This window comes from Macaca nemestrina, chromosome 15 (genome assembly GCF_043159975.1).
Source record: "Macaca nemestrina isolate mMacNem1 chromosome 15, mMacNem.hap1, whole genome shotgun sequence".
Lineage (NCBI taxonomy): Eukaryota > Metazoa > Chordata > Mammalia > Primates > Cercopithecidae > Macaca > Macaca nemestrina.
Window position 1 is genome coordinate 33,433,993 of NC_092139.1, and position 23,309 is coordinate 33,457,301.

The 23,309-nt window shown below is 40.5% G+C and overlaps 1 pseudogene; it reads right to left on the bottom strand.

Moving 5' to 3' along the window:
- Positions 1-1,836: 1,836 nt before the first annotated feature.
- On the bottom strand, positions 1,837-6,121 carry LOC105496518 (regulator of nonsense transcripts 3B-like; annotated as a pseudogene).
- Positions 6,122-23,309: the final 17,188 nt, after the last annotated feature.

The following is a 23,309-nucleotide window of genomic DNA, read 5'->3' on the forward strand; positions in this document are numbered from 1 at the left end:
GTGAGACTTCTCTTCTCATTGTATTTTGATTTTTTTTTAAATTATAGCAACTTAACCCATGCTCTACTTGGTTTTTATAATATTAAGTGATGCAACTAGTAGAAAAGAAAGCTAAATTGGGGAATCTTTAGTGGAGTCCCCTCTGTGTAAATCTTTGACTTCAAAGGGCTATGACATCAGTGTGAAGGTGAATTAGAAATAAGGATACATGCCCCACTGAGAGAATCATAGAGAAAATGGCCTATCTTGAGTCTCAACACTGAATGGAGATGGGGAAAGTACTTGTAAATATAATTAAACCCTCACATGGGCTTGCGGACAAAATTCACACTACCTAGATGATGCCCAAATCTTTTTTTTTTGAGACGGAGTGTCGCTCTGTCGCCCAGTCTGGAGTGCAGTGGTGCCATCTCGGCTCACTGAAACCTCTGCCTCCTTGGGTTCAAGCGATTCTCCTGCCTCAGCCTTCTGAGTAGCTGTGATCATAGGCATGCGCCACCATGCCTGGCTAATTTGTGTATTTTTTTTGTAGAGACGGGGTTTTGCCATGTTGGCCAGGCTGGTGTTGAACTTCTGACCTCAGGTGATCTGCCTGCTTTGGCCTCCCAAAGTGCTAGGATTATAGGTGTGAGTCACCGCACCTGCCCTTTTATTTATTTATTTATTTTTGAATGCTGTTACTATTTATTGACATCAAAACAAAACAAGCTAAAACTAAAAGTTGCTATTTATTTATTTATTTATTTATTTATTTATTTTAGATGGAGTTTTGCTCTTGTTGCCCAGGCTGGAGGGCAATGGCACCATCTCGGCTCACCGCAACCTCTGCCTCCCAGGTTCAAGTGATTCTCCTGCCTCAGCCTCCTGAGTAGCTAGGATTACAGGCATGTGCCACCATACCCAGCTAATTTTAATTTTACCCAGCTACTAAAAATAGAGACAGGTTTTCTTCATATTGGTCAGGCTGGTCTCGAACTCCGACTTCAGGTGATCCTCCCACCTAGGCCTCACAAAGTGCTGGGATTACAGGCGTGAGCCACCGTGCCCAGCCCTAAAAGTTGCTATTTAACAGGAACAGACATTGGTGCACTTTCCTTCCTGGAGAAGAGATGCACTCAGATCACGAGATCTAAGATCAAACATGCACTGGATTGTCAGGAGTCAAACAAGGCCTACATTTTACCTCTTAATAGAAAAAATGCTGACAAGGCCTGCATTTTACCTCTTAATAGAAAAAATGCTGAAGACAAAATGAGATGGTTAAAATATTCTTTATGCTAAGCTCATGTAAGCAAACACAAAACTAGAACTAATCTTAAAACTTTAGGACACTGGATACAGAAGTAACATGACTATTTAAATTTTTGCATCAATGAAAGTTTGTTCTACCCTTCACTGTACTTGTACTAAAAGGACATGCTTGTTGCTTCTACACTACATAAAGTCAACAGTTATCATCAACAATGCAATAGAACTAGATCAGAATAAGACTTCAAAACGACTCTGTTCCACCCAAATTAAGAAAATTCAATTCAGGATGAACAACGGCTTTTGATTTTAGAACCAGCTCTTATTTTCCTCTCATGTGATACGTAACGGAGTCCTCACTTGACATTTTCCTCTGCGAATTGCAGTGCATGTCCTCGCCATCACCTTTTTCTGACACTTTAAAGTTAATTTGTAGAAACTGCAAAAACAATGAAATTATACTTTCAATTCTGAACCTCCAATCAGGTTCCTGCTTTGATATAAAAGTTACTCCTCTGCAGTGTACCCCACCAGTACAGCGATCCCCTTTCTCTCTATTCCTTTGCCCTGAAGGAACTTCCCGATTGCTTAACATGCGCTCTTTGGCTGCCTAGACAGTCAGGACACCTAAGGCCATCTGGACTTATCACTCCTCTCCTCCTTCTTTTCTATGGCTAATATCACCTTCCTGCTTTTTTTCTATTGCTGAATTTCCAGACTCGGTGCTGTCATCAGGGCAGAGAGTTGATTTCAGCTTCAAGCTCCTGGTTGGTAAAGCTACATCGCTGGATCCTTGTTTCTTATGCAATCTCTCTTGACCACTTCTTTCTTTTCAGTTTTTTTCTGAACTGCCTATTGATTCTGCACTTTCAGCCTTCTTTCCTTTATCCCGAAGTACTTCTTTCTCTTTTTTCATTTCTTCTTTTCTCTTAAAAGTCTTCTCTTTCTCATAGCGCTCCTTCTGCCTACGGCACTCTTCCTCTTACTGCTTCAGCCTCTCTCTCTCAAAGTATGCGCCCTGATCTCATTCATAATCCCGTCCCCCCTCCCTGTAGTCTCTGCTGCTCTCATCTTCAGGTCTCTTTGGCTTTTCTTATCTATCTATTTATTTATTTATTTGTGACAGAGTCTTGCTCTGTGGTGCAGTGGTGCAATCTCGGCTCACTCTGCAACCTCTGCCTCCTGGGTTCAAGTAATTTTCTTGCCTCAGCCTCCCAAGTAGCTGGGATTACAGGTGCCCGCCACCATGCCTGGCTAATTTTTGTATTTTTAGTAGAGACAGGGTTTTACCATGTTGGCCAGGCTGGTCTCGAACTTCTGACCTTAAGTGATCCGCCCACACTGGCCTCCCAAAGTTCTGGGATTACAGGCAGGAGCCACCTCGCCCAGCCCTGGCATTTCATCTTTAAATTTGCTATCAGAACGCTTGGGCAATGTACAACTTTGTCCTCTGGTTCTTTCATCATTCAGATTCTCTTTGTCCAGTTTCTTGGCTTTGTCTCTTTTGTCCAATTCTTTTCCACCTCCTTTTTCTGGCTTCTTGAGTAGCTTAATCTTTGGTTCATCTTTTAACTTGTCCCTTTCTTAAATTCTGTCTGTCTTCTTTAGCTTTTCTATATCTTTTCTTTTTCATTTCTTTTCTTTCCATTTCCTCCTCTCTTCTCGTTGTCTTTTTCTTTCTATTTCTTGCCTTCTTCTTTTCTCTTTTCTTCTCTCATTCTCTGCTTGTTTTTCAGGAAGCTCAGAAGTGGGGTTGTCTTTTTAGCTATTAATTCTCTATGGTTTGCTTCTATTTCCTCTAGCAGTGTCTCTGGAGTAGATGTTATTTTCTCATTATCTGCGGCACAACTTTCAAAAACTTTCTATATTCTGGATCATCATCAATAGTCCCATCTTTGGTATCTCTTTTCTTAGTCTTCTTTTTTGTAGGTTTTTGAAAAGGTGCAAATTCTACGATAGCAGGATATTCCTGATCTTTATTGTCAAGGAATACATAACCATCAAAGCAATCCCTGAACAAAATAATGTCCTCTTGGTTTTTAAAGTTGATGTATGCTCTGGCATAGGATATGAGCTAGTATCATTTGAAAAAAACTCAAAATAATCATGCTCAGGCACAGGTTGAAGATGTTCCTGTATTGGGGGAAATTCGACCCCTGATATTTCACATGGGTTCTTTTCTATTTTCGCAAGTGTTGGCTGGTATGAGAAGAGTACAAAAGAGAGAAATTTTAAAGCTGGGTGTCCGAGGGAGACATCACATGTTGGCAGGTTCCGTGATGCCCCCTGAGCTGTAAAACCAGCAAGTTTTTATTAGCAATTTTCAAAAGGGAGGGAGTGTACGAATAGGGTGTGGGTCACAGAGATCACATGCTTCAAGGGCAGCAAAAGATCACAAGGCAGGAGGTCATGGTGAGATCACAAGGTCAGGGCGAAACTAGAATCACTAATGAACTTCCATGTCCAGCTGTGCACACATTGTCATTGATAAACAAGGTTCAAGAGCAGAGAACCAGTCTGACTGGAATTTGCCAGGCTGGAATTTCCTAATCCTAGCAAGCCTGGGGTTGCTGCAGGAGACTAGGGTGTGTTTCATCCCTATTTACATCTGCATAAGGCAGGCACCCCCAGAGCGGCCACTCAGAGGCCTCCTCTGGGAATGCATTCTTTTCCCAGGGCTGTTAATTATTAATATTCCTTACTGGGGAAAGAATTCAGGGATATTTATCTTACCCGTTTTTGTTAATAAGAGAAATATGGCTCTGTTCTGCCCGGCCCACAGGAAGTCACACTTTAAAGTTATCTCCCTTGTTCCCTGAAAATCGCTGTTATCCTGTTCTTAAGGTGCCCAGGTTTCATATTGTTCAAATACACATGCTCTACAAACAACTTGTGCAGTTAACACAATCATGACAGGGTCCTGAAGTGACCTTCATCCTCAGCTTATGAAGATGACGGGATTAAGAGATTAAAGACAGGCATAGGAAATCACAGGAGTATTGATTGGGGAATTGATAAATGTCCATGAAATCTTCACAATTTATGTTCAGAGATTGCAGTAAAGACTGGCGTAAGAAATTATAAAAGTATTAATTACTAAGAAATTATAAAAGTATTAATTAATAAATGTCCATGAAATCTTCACAATTTATGTTTTTTTGCTGCGGCTTCAGCCGGTCCCTCCATTCAGGGTCCCTGACTTCCCGCAGCATTCCTGAAGCTGCTCCTTGGTCAATGTGGGAGGTGATCTTCGAATTACCGCCTTGCTCAGTGCCTCTTTCTTCTCCTTGTTGTGATCCTGCTTATCCAGTTCCCTTGGAACTGTCCCCTGAAGTCCCACCTCCACTGCCTATGGTCTTGGGGGGTGTGGTACAGAGGGTTAATGGTTAGCAGGGTTACTCACTTCTCCTTAGGCCTATGCTCCTTTTCTTCCTTTATGGCCACAGATACCTTCCTTGTGGCAGCAGCTCAGCTGGAACGGCACTCCTTTTTTTTTTTTTTTTTTTTTTTTTTTTTCTTTTTTTTGTGACGGAGTCTTACTCTGTCACCCAGGCTGGTGTGCAATGGTGAGGCCTTGGCTCACTGTGACCTCCACCTCCCAGGTTCAAGTGATTCTCCTGCCTCAGTCTCCTGAGTAGCTGGGACTAAAGGCATGTGCCACCACACCCGGCTAATTTTTGTATTTTTAGTAGATATGGGATTTCATCATGTTTGCCAGGCTGGTCTCAAACTCCTGACCTCAAGTGATCCACCCACCTCAGCCTCCCAAGGTGCTGGGATTACAGGTGTGAGCCACTGCACTCGGCCCCAAATCCTTAGTTAAGGACTTAATTTAAATTACTTGATGTGCCTGGTAGAAAAAACACAGAGACCTTGAAAAGAACCATTTTCAACTCAGGCTACAAAGTTTTCTTTTCTTTTTTCTCTTCTCTTCTCTTCTCTTTTTTTCTTTTCTTTCTTCTCTCTCTCTCGATGGAGTTTCGCTCTTGTTGCCCAGGCTGGAGTGCAGTGGCACCATCTGGGCTCTCTGCAACCTCTGCCTCCTAGGTTCAAGTGATTCTCCTGCCTCAGCCTCCTGAGCAGCTGGGATTATAGGAGTAAGCCACCATGCCCAGCTAATTTTTGTATTTTTAGTAGAGATGCGGTTTCGCTATGTTGGGAGGCTGGTCTCGAACTCTTGACCTCAGCCTCCCAAAGTGCTGGGATCACAGGCATGAACCACTGCTCTGGCCTGTTTTTAAAATAGTTTGTTTCTCTGCTGAGATTCACTGTGAACACGTTTTTATTTATGTCAAACAGCAAGGTTATAATAGCTATTTTAAAATCCTGGTCTGCTAATTCTAACCTTTGAGTCATCTTGAGGTTGATCTTGGTTGTTTTTCTCTTGAGAATGGGTCACCTTTTTCTCTTTGTATACTGAGTAATTTTGGATTGTAACTTAGATATTATGAAAGCCATGTTATGGAAACTTTGAATTCTCTCATATTTCCTCAAAGAATGCTGACATTTTTGGCATTCAGTTAATTTGGTTGGACTGCAACTGCAAACTCTGTCTCTTGGGTAGCAGCTCAAACTTTAGTTCGGGTCTTTTATTCTTAGCTGGACTGCATGAGGTCTGCTCTGTGTTTATGAGATTCAGGGGTCAGCCAGAGATTTGGTCAAAGTTTATACACAGAAATTGTGGTTCCCTTTTTCTGACTCTTTTTGGGATTCCCCCCTTACTTTGCAATGTCTGTGGTGGTTTCAAACTCTGTCCTCTGTTTTTTAGGCCATAAAGACTGAAGGTTTTCTGTGAGTTTTAGCTGTCTTATATGGTGCCAACTGTGGCCTGCTCTGAGACTAAAAGCTGAAAAAAGTGGCAGACTTACCCCATGCTACTTCCTTTCAAGTGTCAGCTCCCTTTTTGAATCTGTCTGCTTTTGTTCTGTGAACAGTTCCTTCAAGTAATTTGTTTTGTATTTTATTGAGAGTTTATAGTTGTTATCTGTGGGAGGTTAGGTACATTAGAAACTTACTCAGACATATTACTCAGCCCATTTCAAGTCATTAACTTTAAACAATGGCAAGTTAATTATGTGTGCTAAAGTATTTAACATACCCATAAAGAGAGCTTTTTTTTTTTTAAACAAATGAGGAGTGACAACCAATTAAAGAATCATTGTATTATTCCAAATTTTCATAAGTGTAGCCACTTAAAATAACATATATTTATTATTTCACAGTTTCTGTGGGTCAGAAGTCACCCAGTTAGCCAAGTCTTCTATTTTAGGGTCTCACAAGACTGCAGTCAAGGTGTTGTTGAGGGCTGCAATCTCATCTGAGACTCAACTGGGGAAGGATATGTTTCTATGCTCATGTGGTTGTTGGCAGCCTGCAAGTCATTATAGGTTGTAAGACCCAGGGTCTCAGTTTCTTGCCAGATATTGGCTGGGAGTGTCCTCTGTTTCTTGTCATGTGTGCCTCCCTAACATGGTCACTTGCTTCATCAATGTCAGCAAGGGAGAGGGACTTCTAGCAAGATAGATTATAATCTTATGCAATGTAATCACAGATATTACATTCCATCCCCTTTACCACCTGTATTCTGTTGGTTAACAGCAAGTCACAGGTCCTACCTACACTCAAGGGAAGGAGATCTCAAATGTGTAAGTAACAGGAGGCAGGGATAAGGGGAAAGACTCCTAGAGTCTTTTCATGGCAGTTATGAAATCATTTTAGAAAGTGATAAACAGGATAGAGTAGGATAAAATAGACAAGAGGATATTGCTTTCAGTAAAAGCAACTACTGTCTCATAGAAGTTTTGATTCAAGCCGGGCGCGGTGGCTCAAGCCTGTAATCCCAGCACTTTGGGAGGCCGAGACGGGCGGATCACGAGTTCAGGAGATCGAGACCATCCTGGCTAGCACGGTGAAACCCCGTCTCTACTAAAATACAAAAAAAAATTAGCCGGGCGAGGTGGCGGGCGCCTGTACTCCCAGCTACTCGGGAGGCTGAGGCAGGAGAATGGCGTGAACCTGGGAGGCGGGGCTTGCAGTGAGCTGAGATCCGGCCACTGCACTCCAGCCTGGGCAACAGAGCCAGACTCCGTCTCAAAAAAAAAAAAAAAAAAGAAGTTTTGATTCAATCAATTGATAATTGAATTCAATAATAATAATTCAATATATGTATATCTAATATATTATGATTTCTATGTCATATATATATCATCATACATATCTTGATCACTATGTAAAATATATTGTGTCATGGTCAAAAAGATTTGAAAAACACACCATTAGGTATATAAATAGAAGGCATAACTTTTAAAATAGCAGAAGGGAAAAGTGGAATGAGAAAAAAATTTCAAATATAAGATTAAGAAAGGAGAAAAAAAGAAACACAAAAACGTTACTTTTTCTGTCTTCCTGTTTTATGGTCTGAAGTTTCTCTCAAGGCAATAAGGTGGGGCACTCACAGGGCTCGCATTGTTTATTTATCATATCTCAAGAAACACTGTCCTCCATTCCTCAATGTCTAATGTTTTAGAAAGTATCAATTTATATTTTCTGCCTGATTGTTTAGTTGTTTCAGGTGGAAAGATCAATATAGTCCCTGTCACTCCATCTTGGTCAAGAGTGAAAGTCCCAGTCCCAGATAGCTTACCCACAAGTTCTACCAAACGTTCGTGGGACAAATAATAAATAATAATAACAAAAATTCCAGTTCACACAAATTTTCCCAGAGAAGATGAAAAGGAGTATTTCCCCTAAGAAAAATCATATTTGCCCTCCCGGTCCTTCCAGTGGTTTGAGACACTGGTATACACTTTTTGCCAGATATGCTCTTCTCCAATATCAGTGCTCAAGACAGAGTGAAGGAAAAAAAAAAAAATAATAATAATCCCCGAATGATGATTAGAGACATCACCGCTAAAAAACTACATTTATAAGCTAGGATTTGTTATATGCAAATATTTTCTGCCTCTTATTTTGTTCTGTTTAAAACAATAACATACATTTGTATAAATAATGCTTAAAAAAAAAAAAGAAAAGGAGTATTTCCCCACTCATTTTATGAGGCCAGCATAACCTGACTAAAACCTGGATAGTACAGAATTAGGAAAGCCAATCTCTCTTGGAAACATAGATGTGGAAATCTTAGATGGAACACTGGCACAGCAAGTCCAGAAATATGTAAAATGTCAATACTTTGTGACTAAGTTGGGTTTATCCTAGGAATGCAAGTTGGATTTAAAATTAGAAAATCAGTTCTGTGTCTCAGTTCCCCTGGCTAGGAAAAGGGATTCCCTTTCCCCTTGCACTTCCCAGGTGAGGCGATGCCTCGTCCTGCTTCAGCTCTCGCTGGTGGGGCTGCAGCAGCTGACCAGCACCGATTGTCCGGCACTGCCTAGTGAGATGAACCCAGTACCTCAGTTGAAAATATATACCCAAAGGATTATAAATCATGCTGCTATAAAGACACATGCACACGTATGTTTATTGTGGCACTATTCACAATAGCAAAGACTTGGAATCAACCCAAATGTCCATCAGTGACAGACTGGATTAAGAAAATGTGGCACATATACACCATGGAATACTATGCAGCCATAAAAAAGGATGAGTTTGTGTCCTTTGTAGGGACATGGATGCAGCTGGAAACCATCATTCTTAGCAAACTATCACAAGAACAGAAAACCAAACACCACATGTTCTCACTCATAGGTGGGAACTGAACAATGAGATCACTTGGACTCGGGAAGGGGAACATCACACACCGGGGCCTATCATGGGGAGGGAAGAGGGGGGAGGGATTGCATTGGGAGTTATACCTGATGTAAATGACGAGTTGATGAGTGCTGACGAGTTGATGGGTGCAGCACAGCAACATGGCACAAGTATACATATGTAACAAACCTGCACGTTATGCACATGTACCCTAGAACTTAAAGTATAATAATAATAAAAAATAAATAAAAAAAAAGAAAAAAAATTAGAAAATCAGTTAATATAATTTGCCAAATTAATACTTTCTGGTTAAAAATAAAAAACAATGTTAATAGCATTTAAAATTTTAATTTAATTTAATTTAATTTTTCTTGAGACAGAGTTCCACTCTGTCGCCTAGGCTGGAGTGCAGTGCTGTGATCTTGGCTCACTCCAACCTTTGCCTCCCAGGTTCAAGTGATTCTCCTGCCTCAGCCTCCTGAATAGCTGGGATTACAGGTGCCCACCACCACCACGCCCGGCTAATTTTTCTCGGCCTCCCAAAGTGCTGGGATTACAGGCATGAGCCACTGAGTTCAGTCGTTAATAGCTTTATTTATTTATTTATTTATTTATTTATTTATTTATTTATTTGAGATGGAGTCTTGCTCTGTCTCCCAGGCTGGAGTGCAGTGGCCTGATCTCGGTTCACTGCAAGCCCTGCCTCCTGGGTTCATGCCATTCTCCTGCCTCAGCCTCCTGAGTAGCTGGGACTACAGGCGCCTGCCACCACGCCCGGCTAATTTTTTTTTTTTTTGTATTTTTAGTAGAGACGGGGTTTCATTGGGGTTTCGTCGTGTTAGCCAGGATGGTCTCGATCTCCTGACCTGGTGATCCACCCACCTCAGCCTCCCAAAGTGCTGGGATTACAGGCGTGAGCCACCGCGCCCGGCCAATAGCATTTTTAAACATCAGAAATTAAAATAAAATACAATTTATAAAAGCACATCATTGACTTTTGGGTAAAAACAGTGGATTGAATACAAATATTTTTAGTTATTCACTCCCCAAACCTCACTTAAGCGACAGCAACTATAGCAACATTTTTTTAAAAGTCATAAACCAATAAATATGAGGAGATAATAGAGGACACAACAATTTAGAAGCTAGAAGGCAGCTGGATGAGCTGGAAATGAGTAAGCAGTCTAAAGAAAACTGAATTAAAGCTGGAAGTGGAGAAAACAAAGGACCAACCCAATTTAAACCACAAAATAAATAAGAGCTCAGAATCTAGTGGCACCATAAACATCTGGAAATAGGGGGAAATGTGGAGGAGTTAAAATAAGGAGGTTTGGTTGAAATAGTATTTAAGAATCAAATCCTTAGATACTCTATTCCTTCTCCTTTTCATGCAGCCAGCCATCACTCTGTACTTAATACTATACTACCCCAATCCTGAAAAAAAGACTTCAAGCTTTTCTATAGCAAGGGTGAAACAGGCCCTCTGAACTTGCGGATTCCAAGCATAACTGAAGATAAACTTAGTAAGCAGAAAATGGGAGGATTAGCTGAAGCATGTATATTGGTTGCTGAGAAACTATTTAGCCCCCAGGCTTCATTCTCCACTTAACTCTCAGAATTCCCAGCAGGAGATTAGTAGAGAAGTAGAAAAGAGTCTAAAAAAACTGACACCGGCATTTCTCCACTAAATGACCCAGTCAAATCACCTTACTGTCAATGTCACAATTGGTAAGCCCCATTCATGTGCTTAATCAGCATTTTAATCTCTCATTCTTAAAAATTAACAAATATCTGCCAGGTGCAGTGACTTATGCCTGTAATTCCAGCATTTTGGGAGGCCGAGGCCAGCAGATTACTTGAGGCAAGGAGTTTGAGACCAGCCTGGCCACAATGGCAAAACTCTGTCGCTACTAAAAATACAAAAATTAGCCGGGCATAATGGCGGACAACTATAATTTCAGCTACTCAAGAGGCTGAGGCAGGAGAATCACTTGAACCTGGGAGATGGAGGTTGCAGTGAGCCAAGATTGCACCACTGTACTCCAGCCTGGGTGACAGTGAGACTCTGTCTCAAAAAGCAAAGCAAAACAAAACAAACAAACAAAGGAACCACAAATATTGCCACTAAAGTATCTATTATGAAAATTAGATACCAAAACCAAACAGAACAAAATCATTCATTGAGTTTCTAATAAGCTTTGCAGTGGCCCACTTTTATATATAAGTACATAATTAAGGATCATTAGCCATATGATCATTGATGAGAGGCAAACGTCTTATGTAAAACAGATCAACCATCCAATCAACAAAAAGTTACAGGAAATAGATTATGCAGAGAGGAAAACATTATTAAAAGCCTCAAGAGAACTTAGAGATGATGCTACCACCATGAAACAAGAATAGGATACTATAAAAAGGAAAAGTAAGGGAATAAATAAGAACTCTTAGAAATAAAAATATAATAGCAGAAAATGGAAAATAAAGATTAATAGAAAAGCTGGAAGACAAATTTGATAAAAATTTTTGAGAAGCTAAAGGAAAAAAGCCAAATGGATGGAAATCAGGAGAGAAAATATATAAAATTAGAGAATCAGTCCAGAGAGCCCAATATCTGAAAAATAAGAATTCTAGAAACAGGGAACAAAAAATAAAATGAAGAAGAAGATATTACTAAAAATTATTTAAACACAGACAAAAATACGAATAGACAGTCCACAAAAAAAGGTAAAAAAGGGCGTTAAACATATGAAAACATGTTCAGTTTCACTCATAATAAGAATAAAAAAAAATCTGTTGTGGGTTGAATTGTGTCTTTCCCAAAATATATGTTCTAGTCCTAACACCAAGTGCCTATGAATGTGACTTATCTGGAAATAGGATATTTGCAGATGTAGTGAAGTTAAGATGAAGTCATGCTGGATAAGGGTGAAGCTCTAATCCAGTGGCTGGTGTCCTTATAAGAAAAAAGAAATTTCAGCCGAAGCGTAGTGGCTCACGCCTGTAATCCCAACACTTTGGGAGGCCGAGGCGGGTGGATCATTTGAGGTGAGGAGTCTGAGACCAGCCTGGTCAACAGCGTGAAACCCCGTCTCTACTAAAAATACAAAAATTAGCCGGGTGTGGTGGCAGGTGCCTGTAATCCCAGCTACTTGGGAGGCTGAGACAGAATTGTTTGAACTCTGGAGGTGGAGGTTGCAGTGAGCTGAGATCTCACCACTGCACTACAGCCTGGGCAACAGAGTGAGACCCTGTCTCAAAAAAAAAGGAAAAAAAAGAGAAATTTGGACAGAGACACACAGGGAGAATGCTGTATGACCACAGAAGCAGAGACTGGAGTTACGCCGCTACAAGCCAATGATCATTAGCAATCACCATGATCATTAGCAATCACCATGGACTAGGAGAGAAGCATGGAACAGTTTTTCCCTCTGTGCCCTAAAGAGGAAGCAACACTGCCAACACTTTGATTTTGGACTTCTGACCTCCAGAACTGTGAGATAATTTTTTTTTTATTACTTTAAGCCATTAAATTTGTTATGGCAAGTATACTTTGTTATGGCAGTGTTAGGAAACTAACACTTCATGGTAACAAATTTATTATGACAAAGGCATTAGTATATCTTTAGATGCTCACGATGCAATGAACAAGAGTGTTGTTGTTTCTGTTCAAATAGAAACACCTATACCCTTGCTCTTTCCCTATTTCTGAGGAAAGAAAAATCTACCATAGGCTATTTAGGCAGGCAGATTCTTAATGCATTCTCTTGCCTCTTTTTGGACACTGAGTTTACCTCTGAGCAATGAAAAAGAAACAAAATGTATTGGGTGTCCCATCCCATCTAACCTCATCTCCAACTACAGTCAAATAAGTCATTGGGAAGAAGGCATTTCTGTTGCATCTTTAAGTCTTGAATAAATATTGGAAAAAGATACATTAAGAGTTAATGTTGACTGATGCAACAAAGCAGGCCCCTATCATGCTCTGGACAACATAGGAACCCCTAAGGCTGAATATCTTTGTGGTCTGGACAGCGTCAAGATTCTATGAAACCAACTGGAAGGAGAGATTCTGGGCTACCGATGGGAATGGCACTGAGGGACCATCTACACTTTGTCCAGAAGCATATCCAGGCTGGGGTACCTTTATCTGGGTCTCCACCACATCCTAGTTGAAGGTGCTGGTGTTGTCAAAGGTAGGATCTGCCAGGGGCCACACATGAACTGGGGGAAGGCGTGACAGCCCCTGTAGCACCTAAGATGACAATAAACCCAAAGGACTCACTGATAGGTAGGCTGGCCTTTGCCACAGACATGGGAGAGCCAGCTCCTGAGACTCTTCCTGTGGTATCCTGAGGCTTCCTATTCAGGATCCCACAGATGAACCCTACTGTTTGTTCTGGACATTGTATTCTGGGCAAAAGTGAAAAGACAAGGATAGCCATTTGTTGAGAAACTAAGTCCTTGATCCTATGAAACTCTGGGATTATCATTATAAAAAAAGAGCTTCTTGTCAATCTGATAGGTGAAGAATGATAGCTTGATGTCACTTTAATTTGTTGTTATTGTTTTTAATTCCTGATGAGATTTGGCCCTTTGATGCCTAAGGAGTTTTGGTCCACCATGAACAGGTTGTGATGTCTGAGATGTGCCAGAGGTACACAGACAGAACAAGGTCTTCCCTGCTCTTTCATCAGTATCTAATGGTTCTCATGTCTAAAACAGCCTGGTGTGATGCCCTTGAAGGGCTCTAGAGAGAATAATAAGCTTTTATGATAACCAGAGCAAAGTTTAGTGCTTTGACTACACAAGAAGCAGGCCCAAAGAAGGGCTGTGTTTTGCAAGGACCATATAGCATATTGGGTGTAGGTATCAGGGGAAAGAGGCCTCTGATCCCAGTGTGTAAAGAGAATTGGAGTCTGATGAGGGCAGCCCTGAGAATCTTAAGTTGTAAACCCAATGAGTGTTGCCTAGGTGGGGGATGAAAACCTAGTGTTCTAGGCATTCCATTTTTTGTGCCTTTTCAGCACCTAAAGAACCATAGTATATGAGGATTGAGTTGATCCCTACAGCCCATCTGCCCCAATCTGCTCATTGGTGAGATTAAAGCCCAGAGAGGGGAAGTGACTCTCCCAAGGTCACACAGCCACTAACTGGCACAGCCAGGACAAGGAGCTGAATATTTCAGCTTGTCTTCTCTCACCTTCCATGCCAAAATGCTTCCTGAAACTGAGGATTTTAGGCACTGGGGCTTCCTCTCTTAGATAGGAAATAATCCAATAGACACATTCTCCTAAGATACGAATGATCGTCCTTTCTTCTTTACTCCTCAGCTCTCAAACTGGGAATTGCATTTGAAAAAAGGAGCTTGCTTAATTTACATTAGAACCATGATAATGGTGGATTTCTAAACCAGAGAATATGGGACTTTGTAGGGCATAGTAAAGACTGGATTTTTTTTTTCTAGTTGTGATGTGGAGTCTTGGAGGATTTTTAACCTGAGTTATAACAAGGGCTGACATATATTTTAAAAAGTATCCTTCTGGGTGTTGTATGATTTATTCTTGCTGGTCCCTAAAAGATGATGGTGGACAAAGGGAGGTGTGTGAGCTCGGGGTGTGGGGGCCACACTGGGTGCGGGGGTGTTGGGATGGTGGCTGAGCATGAAAAAGACAGGCTGTCCTAGAGCGAACTGTACCCGTGGGCAGCTAATGGCACGTGTGAGTGACACAATTCCCAACTGATTAGAGGCAGCAGAGAGTCCTGAGCTCGCCTCCATTTCCTGCCACTTCACCAGAGCCGAGACTACTCTGTGGGCTACTTGAAGTCATGAAGCCTTTTTTGGTAACTTTGGCTGTGCTGCTGCTCTTCTTCCAAGTCACTGCAGGTAACCTAAACCTCTTCAGGGGAGGATCTGGGAGTAGACAGTGAGTCTTGGTCAGGGCACACCAGGGCCTGGGAGGATGGGCTGACAGGGAGTAATGTGAAATATTAATTGTCTGGAGGAAGAGGAAAGAGTCTCCAGATCCTGGTTTAGAACATGACTCACCATTTTCAAGTTCTGTAATGCCCCCAGCAATCTACTTGGTGCCTATGAGTTTCAGTTTATTCCTTTCTCAATTTAAAATAATAAATTAGGTCGAGGGATCAACATTGGAGACCCTGAAATTTTGATGTAAAACAAACGTAGCTTTTTAAATTTTCTGTAATTCGTTTGAATGTTTCCCATCCTGCTGGTAGGAAAAGTGAGAGTTAGGGCACAGGGATGTACGTAACTTCAGAAGACAATTGTATTCATCTTTTTTGATTTAAAAGAGCCTCTCAGATTAGCTCATTCTGCTTTAAAATGTTCAGTCTTTCAGCATTTCTGCTTTCATCCTGCCCCCTTCTTCTTCTCAGGATGGCAGCTGGATTTAGGGGATAGTGGACATGTCATTGCTTAGTTAAATAACTCGTTCATTCAGTAAATATTGTTGAGTGGATTCCGTGTGCCAGGCACAGGTGCTGGAGATAGAGCAATGAATCAACCAACCAACCAACCAACCAACCAAACAAACAAACAAACAAAATCTCCATCTTCTTGGAGCTTATGATTCTATTGGAGGAGAGAATGAGCAGGGTAAGCAGGGGATAGCAAGTATCAGGGGATGTGAGTTTGGAGCTTAAAAAGGGGTATTAAGGAAATGCCTCACTGAGAAGGTGACATTCAAATGAAGACTCGAAGGAAGTGAGGGGTGAACCATACAGATATGTTGGGAAGAACCTTCATTTATAAGCTGAATTCCTTATCAAAGAGGCATTTTCCCTCATCTATTTGGTTACCTCGGGGTTTAGAGAGTTCAGAGAGGAAGGCAGGATAAATGCTTGAGTTTATCTTTGCTTAATCAGTTTGAGAGATAATGAATTAGTTTTCTATCAGCCTCTGAGGTTGAGCCATTAGGTTTTCTTAAATATTATTTATTTTGAACTGATGATTCTAAGCAATGAGTTCAATCTATTACAATTATTATCGCTATAGAAGTACAAATTGTCCTAATCTTGGCCAATAAGAGTCTCTTTAATTTGGCTCATTAGTCTTTTAGATATATCCCTATCAGTCTTTGATGGCTTTCTTGGTATCTGGTACTACAGAATGTTTCAAGATCATCTTGTAATTTACTGCCCAATAACTGGAATCCACCATATCTCCAAGAAGTCCTGTTTTTTAAAAAAAAGTTTACAGGGAGATAGTATTTTAAGATTACAACATGGGTACTAGGGATACTAATTTCTACTAGTTAGTCATTGTTTCTAAACTTTCTTAGTGACCAGAGCTGGAAAAATTTCAGTCTATTTATCCATCTGTCAATCATCTATTTATTTTATCTATTTAAATATAAAATACTTGTGAGTTCATATTGGCATTTTCAATTCAAATTCAGAACTCAAATTCAGAATCAACTTTTATATACATCAGTATTTTCTTTTCTATACTGAGAATTCTGGTTCTCAAGGTCACAGGGGATGATAGAATTAGAATATCCCATGATTACTCATTTGATTGATCTCTCATTACATATACAATAGTCTTAGTAAAATAATATCAATCCTACCATAATGTCATGATTACCCAAACTAGTTAAGATGTCTGCATATGCTGTCACCATTATTCTCTTATTTTTATGTTGTACTGTATTTATATTGTCAGAACATATAGCCATTATGTACTTCACTCCCTCTTTTAAAATCCTCATTTTGGTTCTACAAGTATCTTTATATTTAATATTTAGTTCTGTATCAATGCTCCTCTCATTTGCTTGTCTACAGCTCTTTTTCTAGTAGATTCTTTAGAAAGGGCTCATGGGTTTCACTGGATATTTCCTGAGTTTCAATATGGTGATAGACTATAACACCACCCTAGATATCTAGAGGGAATGCCTCCTTCTTCTACAGCCCCCTTCTTCTGTCTGGCCCTCTGTTAGTCTTCTCAATCCAGGACCCATTTCTGCTCATAACTGATATCAGGTCCTTTCTTTTTTCTTTTTGCAGTAGGCAGCATTGAAAAATGTTGGAATTTTCGTGGCTCCTGCCGTGACGAATGCCTGAAGAACGAAAAGGTCTATGTTTTCTGCATGAGTGGTAAATTGTGCTGTTTGAAGCCCAAGGACCAACCACATTTACCACAGCGTACAAAGAATTAGTGCTTTAAAGTCTGAGGCCACGAAAATGAAGATAAACTTGCCCTGACTCTGATGTCAGTAGATTCCTGAGCTTTATTAAAACATCTTTGGCTGACTTCTGTGTTTGTCTCTTAGTATACCTAATCAAGCTCAAGCAGAAAATGTGTGGGTAAAGTTGTATATACATGAGAGGAAACTGGACCTACTATGTGCTAGGTATTTTGGTTACTTTCCTTTTTATTTATTTATTTTTGTTTTAGTGATGGAGTCTCAGTCTGTCACCCAGGCTGGAGTATAGTAGCATGATCATGAATCACAGCAGTCTTGAACTCCTGGGCTCAAGCAGTCCTCCTGACTCAGCCTCCGGAATAGCTGGGACTAATGCCTGGCTAATTTTGTTTTCTTTGTAGAGATGAAGTCTTGCTTTGTTGCCCACACTGGTCTCAAACTTCTGGCCTCAACCTTTCCTCCTGCCTCCGTCTCTCGAAGTGCTGGGATTATAGGCGGGAGCCACCACACGCAGAGCTTTTCCTTTTTTATGAAAAAGGAAATCTCATCTATTCCTTAATTTTTAAAGTGGTTTTATTGAGGTATAACTGATAAATAAAAATTATGTATATTTAAGGTATGCAACATGATGATTTGATATGCAAATACATTGTGAAATGATTACCACAGTCAAGTTAATTAATGCATCCATCACCTCACATGGTTACCAATTTTTTTTTTTTTTACAGTGTGTTGAAACACTTAAGATCTACTGTCTTAGTAACTCTCAAGTATACTGTATAGTATTGTTAACTGTAGTCACTAGTGTGGTTTGGACATTTTTATTCCCTCCAAAATTCATGTTGAAACACAATGCCCAATGCAACAGTATTAAGAGGTATGATCTTTAGGAGGTGATTGGGTCAGGAGGGCTCCACCCTCATGAAAGGAATTCGGTGAGCTTTTAAAAGGGCTTGACAGAAGGAGTTTGCCCCTTTTCACCCCGTGTGTCCCTTTCCCCCATGTGAGGACGCAGCGTTCCTACCCTCTGGGAGATACTGCAACAAGGAACCATCTTGGAACCAGAGAAACTGGGCCCTCACGAGCCGTGATCTTGGGCTTCCCAGTTTCCAGAATTGTGAGAGATAAATTTCTCTTCTTTATAAGTCATTCAGCCCCAGGTATTTTGCTACAGCAGCACAAATGATCCCAGACAATCACCATGCGTAACAGTTGATCTCCAGCACTTACTCATCTTATAACGGAAAGTTCGTATCCTTTGACTAACATCTCCCCATTTCCCACATCTCTCAGCCCCTGGAAACCATCATTTTATTATCTGTGTCTGCAAATTCAACGTTTTTAGATTCTACATATAAGTGAGATCATGCATTATTTGTCATTTGGTAATTGGCTTATTTCCCTTAAGATAATGTCCTCTAGGTTCATCTGTGTTATCATAAATGGCAGGATTTTCTTCTTTTTTTATGGCTGAATAATACTTCATTGTATAATATACTATATTTTCTTTATCCATCCATCCATAAACAGGCATTTAGGTTGATTCCGTATCTTGGCTAGTATGAATAATACTGCAATGAGCGTGGGAGTGCAGGTATTCCTTCAACATACTGAATTCATTTCCTTTGGATATCTACCCATGTATTTGTCTGTTCTCACTGTGCTATAAAGAAATACCTGAGACTCGGTAATTTATAAACAAAAGAGGTTTAATTGACTCACAGTTCTGCATGGCTGGAGAGGCCTCAGGAAGCTTACAATCATGGCAGAAGGTGAAGGGGAAGCAAGGCACATCTTCCATGGCAGCAGTTAAGAGAGAGGTCACCGGGGGACTGCCAAACACTTTCAAAAACCATCAGATCGTGTGCGAACTCACTCATTATCACGAGAACAGCATGGGGGAAACTGCCCCCACAATCCAGTCACCTCCCACCAAGTCCTTCCCTTGACATGTGGGGATTACAATTCAAGATGAGATTTGGGTGGCGACACAGAGTCAAACCATATCAACCCAGGATTCATATAGTAATTATATTTTTATTTTTTTGAGGAACTTTCATACGGTTTTCCTTAATGGCTGCACTAATTTACATTCCTACCAATAGTATGCCAGTGTTCTTTTTTCTTCATATCCTCGCCAACACTTGTTATCTATCATCTTTTTGATAATAGCCATTCTAACAGGTGTAAAATGATATCCTGTGGCTTTAATTTGCATTTCCCTGATGATTTGTGATGTTGATGATTTTTTTTCATATACTGGTGGGACATTCATATGTCTTCTTTTAAGAAATGTCTATTCAGGTCCTTTGCCTATTTTAAAATCAAGTTATTTATTTTCTAATTATTGAGTTATATGAGTTTCCTTATATATTTTGGATATTAACGTCTTATCAGATGTTTGAATTGCAAATATTTTCTTCCATTCTGTAGGTTGTCTCCTCACTCTGTTGATTTCCTTGACTGTGCAGAAGCTTTTTAGTTTGATGTAATCCCATTTGTCTATTTTTTCCTTTGTTGCTTGTGCTGTTGGGATCATATCCAAAATATCATTGCTCAGACGAATGTCATGGAGATTTTTCTCCTTGTTTTCTTCTAGTAGTTTCACTGTTTCAGGTCTTATGTTTAAGTCTTATATCCATTTTGAGTTGATTTTTGTATATGGTGTGAGATAAGGGTCTAACTTCATTCTTCTGCATGTGGATATCCAGTTGTTGCAACATCATTTATTGAAGAGATATCCTTTCCCTTTTGTGTGTTCTTGGCACCATTGTTGAAAATCAATTGACTGTAAATGCATGGATTTATCTCTGGACTCTCTATTCAGTCCCATTGGTCTGTGTGTCTGTTTTTATGCCAGTACCATGCTGTTTTTATTACTATCCTGCAACTTTACTAAATTCCTTATTTTTTGATGCTATTGTAAGTGGGATTGCTTTTAAATATCTTTTTGTTTTTTTTTTGAGACGGAGTTTCGCTCATCACCCAGGCTGGAATGCAATGGCATGATCTTGGCTCACTGCAACCTCCACCTCTCAAGTTCAAGTGGTTCTCCTGCCTCAGCCTCCCAAGTAGCTGGGATTACAGGCTCCCGCCACCATGCCCCGCTAATTATTTTGCTTTTTTTTTTTTTTTTTTTTTTTTTAGTAGAGACAGGGTTTCACCATGTTGTTCAGGCTGGTCTCAAACTCCTGACCTCAGGTGATCCAAAGTGCTGGGATTACAGGCGTGAGCCACCATGCCTGGCCTGTTTTTAAATATCTTTTTAAGATAGTTCATTACTCATTGAATCCTTTCAATCAATCCAATAAGTAGTTATTGTCATCACTTTTATTTATGAATGGGGAAACCAAGGGTCAGATTGGTGAAGTAATTTACCTAATGCTATGATACTCATATAACTAACAAGAGGAGGTACTGGAATTAAATACTAGTATACACGACCCAAAGGAGACGGTAGAAGATATAAGCTTGCAAATAACTCCTTGCTCCTAGACCATTGCTGATATAAATGGAAATGTCTATTGTATTTATTTGAATTTCTTAAATGAAAATCTGGGAGTGGATAGTGTTACAAAGGGGTCTTAGGTTGGGCACGGTGGCTCACGTCTGTAATCCCAGCACTTTGGGAGGCAGAGGTGGGCAGATCATGAGGTCAGGAGATTGAGACCATCCTGGCTAACACAGTGAAACCCCGTCTCTACTAAAAAAAAAAAAAAAAAAAAAAAAAAAAAAAAATTAGCCAGGCGTGGTGGCGGGCGTCTGTAGTCCCAGCTACTTGGGAGGCTGAGGCAGGAGAATGGTGCAAACCTGGAAGGCAGAGGTTGCAGTGAGCCAAGATTGTGCCACTGCACTCCAGCCTGGGTGACAGAGCGAGACTCCGTCTCAAAACAAAAACAAAAACAAAGGGGTCTTAATTTCTGGGATTGTTACAGAAGTTGAGCAGTTAAGCAGGAAAATTAACTTTATCCACAAGTCTAATTTTTACTCCATTGCTTTCTCTCTGTATTTGTTATTTTAATTTTCATATTTAGTTTAAATGTTTATCAAAACCATACATCCACATAGTTTTAAAAATTGACTTTGAATAAGAGACTATAATAGTATATAATAGTATCACATAAGACTATAATAAAATATAGGAGTCATCTGTCTCCCTTTCCTCATTTCTTGCTTTTCAAAAAACTACTTTCACATCTTTTGTTTTTTTCCTTTGGATTTCACTTCCATGTCTTCCGTCATTATTTACCAATATGCTTATATGGTTACTTCTTAATGTTTTAGTTTTAAGCACTTTCCATTGGATTTCTGCTATGGAAAATGAGGATTTAGCTGTCTGCCATCTGCTCTGAATATGTTCAGAACCTTTAGGTATTTTATCAATTTTGTCTTCCTGGAGACTTTTCTCCTTGGGCATTCAGACCTGCTTCACTCTGAACTGGTTGATGTTACACCTGGTGACCTGATGTTATCCTAGATCTCTATTTGTGTCATCCTGTGGATTCTTTTCGACTTTCTCCTGAGATCAATGCCTTGCTTTTTGGATCCTAGATCTTTCTTGATTTACTCTTATTTGGACAGAGCACCTCCTGAGAGCTTCCTGAAAATGTCTGACTTCAATGTACTATCCTTATACTTGGTTAGTGGTTTGGTTGGTCACTCCAAATTGGAAATTATTTTACTTTAGACTTTCGAAGGCATTGCCTCATTGTCTTTTCCAATATCTAGTGTTACCCATGTTGGGCAAATTCTTAGGAAGGAATTCAAGAGTGAGCGGTGGTAGAAGAAACCAGTTTTATGGAGGTGGTGGCAGCGTTACAGCTCGGTGTGGGCTCCTGCAGAACAGGGCTACCCCACAGGCAGTGTGTTGAGAGTAGCAGCTCAGGGGCACCTCTGCAGTCATATTTATATCCATTTTTAATTCCATGCAAATTAAGGGATGGGTTATCTAGGAATTTTTAGAAAAGGGGTGGTAACTTCCGGGTGTTGCCATGGCAATGGTAAACTGTCATGACATTGGTGGGTGAGTCTTATGAAAAGGTGCTTTTGGTGTTTCAGCCAGTCTTCTATGTTATTTCTCTCTGAAAGCTCTTTTTTTTTTTTTTTTTTTTTTTTTTTTTTTTTTTTTTTGAGACGGAGTCTCGCTCTGCCGCCCAGGCTGGAGTGCAGTGGCCGGATCTCAGCTCACTGCAAGCTCCGCCTCCCGGGTTTACGCCATTCTCCTGCCTCAGCCTCCCGAGTAGCTGGGACTACAGGCGCCCGCCGCCTCGCCCGGCTAGTTTTTTGTATTTTTTAGTAGAGACGGGGTTTCACCGTGTTCGCCAGGATGGTCTCGATCTCCTGACCTCGTGATTCGCCCGTCTCGGCCTCCCAAAGTGCTGGGATTACAGGCTTGAGCCACCGCGCCCGGCCGCTCTGAAAGCTCTTAAGGTCTTCTCTCTAGGGTTTTGACGTTTCATATTGATGTGCCTAAATTTATTCTTATCCTTTTTTTGAGACGGAGTTTTGCTCTTGTCGCCCAGGCTGTAGTGCAATGGCATGATCTCGGCTCACTGCAACCTCCTTCTTTGGGATTTAAGCAATTCTCCTGCCTCAGCCTCCCGAGTAGCTGGGATTACAGACATCTGCCACCAAGTCTGGCTAATTTTTGTATTTTTAGTAGAGACGGGGGTCTCACCATGTTGGCCAGGTTGGTCTTGAACTCCTGACCTCAGGTGATCGGCCCGCCTCAGCCTCCCAAAGTGCTGGGATTACAGGCATGAGTCACCGCCCCTGGCTGTTGTGCCTAAATTTCATGTAGGATTACTGAAATCAATTTTTCTGAGCACTCGGTGAGCCCTGCCAATCTGCAAACTCATGTCTTTCAATTTTAGGACAATCTTCCTTTACTTATTTCTTTGATAATTTCCTGGTCTTTGTTTTTCCTGTTCCCTATTTGTGGTCTGCTTATTTTTCAAATGTTGGACTCCTTGATTGATTCACTGGTTTTCTTATATTTTCTCTACTGCTTTTATTTTATCTCTGTCATTTTATTATAATTTCTGGAAATTTCATCTTTGTACTTTTAATTTCTAAGTTTTTATCATTACTCATTTTTCTTCTTTCTTTCTTTTTGAGACAGAGTCTGGCTGTGTTGTCCAAGCTGGAGTACAAGGGTGTGACCTTGGCTCACTGCAACCTCTACCTCCC